General features: G+C 43.6%; 1 pseudogene; it reads right to left on the bottom strand.

Annotated features, from left to right (window-relative positions):
- Nucleotides 1-236: 236 nt before the first annotated feature.
- LOC114208177 (COP9 signalosome complex subunit 6 pseudogene) lies at nucleotides 237-1,210 on the bottom strand (annotated as a pseudogene).
- Between the last annotated feature and the right edge of the window lie 4,502 nt (nucleotides 1,211-5,712).

Here is a 5,712-nt window from a genome sequence, read left to right as displayed (position 1 = left end):
ATGGAGTCTAAAACAATGAGCACCAGAAGGAAGAATCTGCCTATGTTTCTCAAACACTGTGTATTCTAGGGAAACACGTATTTGTTTCTAAATAGCCAGTCCCTCTTTATTTTTTTAGGGGTGCTGAGGGGTTGCTCCCCTTTTATTATTGACAGGAGGTTTCTCTAATGGGAGTGTGACACCCCTCCCCTGTGGGGCCATTGTCCGACCTGTGCATTGTCCCTTCAAGTACCCTTTCAGAAGAGCCCCCGCATTCGCCTGCCAATGCCTTGTCGATCATAGAGGACGTTGAACTTGTTCATGAACTGGTTCATGGTGTTGCAGGTTTTGGTGATGGTGCCAAGGTAGGCCATGAGCCCCACGTCATTGCATTGATCCTAAAAATCTGTCTTGAACTTGTCTGTTCTGAGCACTGGGAGGCAGTGACACAGCATAGGCCTCCCGCAGGATCTCATGGTTGAAGGGGACCTCTGCCCCTTCGGAGGCCTTGCCGTACTCCAAGATGAGCTTGACCCGGCTGTGCAGCATCTTAATGGAGCTGTGTTGCGCGATCAGGTGCTCAGCCACAGTGGAGTTCTCCCCGCTGCCTGGGGCTGTCATTCGGGCCACGTGGTGGACGCCAATACGTTCGGCTTCCTCCGTGGCCAGGGTGTAGGTCAGTTCGGCAAACAGCATTGTGGCCTCTCCATTGATTATATCGATGACAGACTCAAAAACACTGACGGGAAGATCTGTGTGCTTGGTCATAGGGTTCCATTTAAGAAAGAGTGGGCTCTCGATGATCTCGCACACCCGCTTGTGGACGTGGATGTCGGAGCGGTCAGGCGGCCCCCCAGTGGTATACCAACCAGAAACTCCAGCTCCTTGAACACCTGTTTGAACCGCTCCTCCTGGGTGTAGTAATACCCCTTGTCAATGATAATCTTCTCCACGGTGTGGGAGAGCAGCTCAAAGGAGTTCATCACCTCGATATTTCGGGCCTTCCTGTTTCCCGATCAGAGCTCCCAATCACCTGCATAGGCCACCCCTCCTGGGAGCGCATGCAAATCCAATGGTCTGAAATGTTGAGAATGACGAGGGGATGAAGAGCGAGGAAGACGCTCCCCGTCCCGCCGGAGGCCATCACACTGGGGACTACTGCCGCCTCCGCCTCCATCCCACTGCTCCCTCCAGGCCCGTTCGCCGCCGCCCCCAGTCCTCCTTTAAACATAATTATCTTGCAAAAGTGAAAAGCAATCCTTTGAAGCTAGCAAGCCAAAGGAGCAACTGAGAAAGAGACACCGTTTCTCCAGTGCTATTCCCTTAGGGTACCTCCTCTCCCCTGTGTTCTGCTGGCCCAGGCACTCCCAGGTGAACTGAGTAAGAGTTACCTGGGAGGAAGGGAGCGAGAAGTGAGGCTGTCCTTTTGTCGTTTGAATGATCTGACATCTTAAAGTGAGCCTGTATCCATGTATTACTTATAATAAAAAGAGAAAATAATCTTACTTTAAAAACAAACCTCTAGGGACTCCTGGGTGGCTCAGTCATTAAGCGTCTGCCTTCCACTCAGGTCATGATCCCAGGGTCCCGGGATCGAGCCCCGCATCGGGCTCCCTGCTCAGCGGGGAGCCTGCTTCTCCCTCTCCCGCTGCTGCTTCCCCCTGCGTGTGTTTGCGCGCTCTCTCTCTCTCTCTGACAAATAAATAAATAAAAACTTAAAAAGAAACAACCCTCTAACTTATCTTCTCAGAATGAGACTGTCTTCCTGGGTAACAGCCACTTGAAAAATAATTTGTTGTTTTTTATGAATGTACACTTACCACACAATTCAGCAACTCCACTCCTAGGCATTTATCAAAGGCAAATGAAGACATAAGTCCACACAAAGACTAGCGCATGAACGTCCATTGCACTTTATTCTTAAAAGCCAAAGCTGGACACAATCCAAATATCCAATAACAAGTGAGTGAATAATTGTAGTATATATGGAATACTCTCCAGTAATAACATGAGGGGACCTAAAGAGACACAAAACATGGATGAATCACAAAACCATTATGCTGAAGAGTATATATATATATATATTTTAAAGATTTTATTTATTTATTCATGATAGAGAGAGAGTGGCAGAGGCAGAGGGAAAAGCAGTCTCCCCAAGGAGCTGGGAGCCGATGCGGGACTCGATCTCAGGATCCTGGGATCATGACCTGAGCTGAAGACAGACGCTTAACCAACTGAGCCACCCAGGCATCCCTGAAGAGTATATATTGTATATAAATACATTTGTATAAAACTCCAGAAAAAAAAACAAACTGAATCTATAATAATAAATAGGAGATCATTGATTGCCTGAGGTCAGGATTTGGGGGTGAGGATTTACTAGGAAGGAGCACAAGGGATCTTTTCAGGGGGTTGGAAGTGTTCTCATTTTTATTGTGTTGGTGATTACAGAAGTATATAGAATGGTCAGAACTTAGAACTGTACCCTTAGAAATGGAGGCAAATTTTGAAGACACTGGAATGTAAGAAGCTTAAGGAATCGGAAATAAACCTGAAGCCATCAAGAAAATATGAAAGAGATTTTTAGGTAAGTAGAAAGGCAAAGAAACCCCTTAGGAGGTAATGAAATATGCCACGTGTAAGCGGATTAAGTGCCTGAACTAGTGAAATACAGTGAAATAAGGGCACTGGTGTGCTGGTAAATGTTTAGCAAACAGCTGGGGTGGGGGGAGCCCTGATTTTGTAGCATCTGCCCATTTCCCTGGTGCAAATATTCCCACCATGGCCATTTTCAAGATGCCAATGTGACGTTACTGAACAGGGTCTGAAAAGAGATGCTCGCAATTAGCTCTCACAAGCCCATGCAAGCCCGCCCCAGCACACAACAGGGTAGAGGGCATTGTTAGATTTGAGAAAACCAATTAAAATATGTGCCTTAGCTAGGGTAAGGCAAACTGCACTAACAAACAGATTTTAAAATTTTCGTTCAAAACCAGACTTCTTTCCTGTTCAAATAACACTCAGGGGCAGAGATCCCAAGTTGGTGAGGGCTCTGGGTCACACAGTCATTCAGGAACCCAGGATGACTGAGTTTCCACCATCTCTTTTTTTTTTTAAGATTTTATTTATTTATTTGTCAGAGAGAGAGAGAGCACATAAGCAGGGGGAATGGAAGGCAAAGGGAGAAACAGGCTCCCCACCAAGCAAGCAACCCAATGCGGGATTTAATCCCAGGACCCCTGGATCATGACCTGAGCCGAAGGCAGCCACCCCACCGACTAAGCCACTCCCATTGTCCTGAGTTTCCGCCATCTTTAATAGGTTGCTTCCCAAGTCACTCTGGTCATCATTGGAAAGCCCAATTCAGCTCCTGAGAGGAGGAAAAAAAGAATATAAAGGAAAGCACATGGGATATTTTATGGACCAGGCCTAGAAGTAGCACATATCTTGCCCTATTTATATTCCTTTGAAAAACTTAGCCACCTGGCTCTATCTAACTTGAAGGGAGACTGAGAAATGTTGTGAAGCTGGCAAGCCAAATGGGAGATAGAGAGCATTCTGAAGTTCAGATAGCAGTCTGTGCTACTTTGGGAGATTCTGAGAAGTTAGAGCTAAATGATAAAATAGAGGATGCCCAATTAAATTTGAATTTCAGACCAAAACAAATGAATAATTTTGTGGTATTGGTATTCCCAAATATTACACAGGACATACTTATACTAAAAAATTATGTTTAGTTTATCCGAAATTCAGATTTAACTGAGCACTTGCATTTTTATTTACTAAATCCAGCAAGGGTAGATACCAGGTTTCAGAATTGGATGAAATGGTAATTGGTAATGCTGTTATCTGGAGGAAAGATGACAAGTTCAGGATAATCAAACACATGAGACCACCACTATAAAACCGCATTGTCAGTTCATTAATCTAAAAATGGGACATGTATTTGTTATTATTAACTAATACTTGCCATTGGTACAGGTCACTCTGGGTACTTTTAGGACAGTCCAGTCAAGAAAGAATAATCACAGATCAAGAAATTAGGATGGAAACAATAGCATTAGAGTAAAGAAAAAAAAGATTTCCAAGATACATACATAAAGTAAAAAAGGCAAAGTGCAGAGTAATGTATACATGTGTGCGTGTGTGCATATGTGCTTGTATACGTGTGGAGGATCTGGAAAGAAACACAAGAAACGTAACAGAAATGGTCTCTAGAGGGGAAATGAATATGTGAGTGAGGGGAAAATGGAAGAAAAGAGGCTACTTTTTCACTCTATTGCCTTTGTAGGGGCCAACAACAGATCACTCCAAGATAGACCACTTTGGCATGACGAGTATTTTGAGTTAAAAAGCAATCAAAACCCATCAGATTCAGGAAAAGCTCTACTTTCTCCACAAACTGCCTAAAGTAATTTAGATAGAGGACCTGGTCCAGGAAGAGAGCTATCACCATAGATAACTACAGTATGATGTGAACTAGGTATGGGGACCTGTCCCCATACCAGCTAACAAGGCTCCTTTGATCAAAATCCTCCCTTTGTCCCATTGTTTGTTTGTTTGTATTTAAGATTTTATTTATTTATTTATTTGAGAGAGAGAAACAGCATGAGAGGGGAGAGGGTCAGAGGGAGAAGCAGACTCCCCACTGAGCAGGGAGCCCGATGTGGGACTCGATCCCAGGACTCCGGGATCATGACCTGAGCGAAAGCAGTCGCCTAACCAACTGAGCCACCCAGGCGCCCCTGTCCCATTGTTTCTTTGAGATCCAGCAAACATTTGTTTACCAAACATTTACCCTTTCTTATCTTCCTGAGGATTGCATTCCTTCCCTTTGAAGTCCCAAACATCTACCCCTCTTTCCTTAGTTCAGGATGACATATATATTGCCTTTTGCTTGACTGTCTTTGGAATTTCCATGTCTGTGTGGGTTCCCCATACATACGCTATTATATTTTATTTTCTCCTGTTAATCTGCCTCATGTCATTTTGATTCTTAGTCCAGCTAGAAGAATCTTGAAGGGAACAGGACATTCTTGCTCCCTGTCACCTTTCATGCTTTTTTTTTTATTTTTTATCATATGAATATATTCATCACTCAAAGAGTTAATCTTTTTTAAAGATTTTATTTATTTATTTTAGAGAGAGAGAAGCAGAGCAGGGGGAGAGGCAGAGAGAGAATCTCTAGCAGGCTCCCCACTGAGCACAGAGTCCGACGCAAGGCTCAGTCACAGGACCCTGAGATCATGACCTAAGCCAAAACCAAGAGTCACATGCTTAACTGGCTGAGCCACCCAGGCACCCCCAAAATATTAATCTTTAAAAAGTAATTATACCACTTCCCACTGAAAAGAACCAAGCCTCCTTAAAGAAATGGATGCTTCTGGGGTTGGGGCAAGGAAAGTACACAATGAGCCTGCAATATGTTGTTGTGCTAGAAAATGAAGATAAGCCCCCCAAATGGTAGGAACATATGAAAGGACACACGAGTTTGCTTGAAGGGGCTACCACTGGCAAAATATGCTACAATTTAATTATGAAAATAAATTAAAATAATGGCTTTTACCTAATTAGAGTAAAATAAGTATCCATGAATTCATACACATACAAACACGCATATTCACTTACATACATACATTCACTAGTGAGGGAAAAGGGAAAGCTCTTCTTTAAATTAGAATGCCAATTAATGTAGATAGAATGATGGAGTCAAATTTATTATTTTTAAAAATC

The sequence above is a fragment of the Eumetopias jubatus genome, unplaced genomic scaffold, assembly GCF_037043125.1.
Source record: "Eumetopias jubatus isolate StellerSeaLion01/CBP00866 unplaced genomic scaffold, mEumJub1_p1.0 scaffold_2, whole genome shotgun sequence".
Taxonomy (NCBI): domain Eukaryota; kingdom Metazoa; phylum Chordata; class Mammalia; order Carnivora; family Otariidae; genus Eumetopias; species Eumetopias jubatus.
This window is presented reverse-complemented; position numbering and strand designations above follow the sequence as displayed.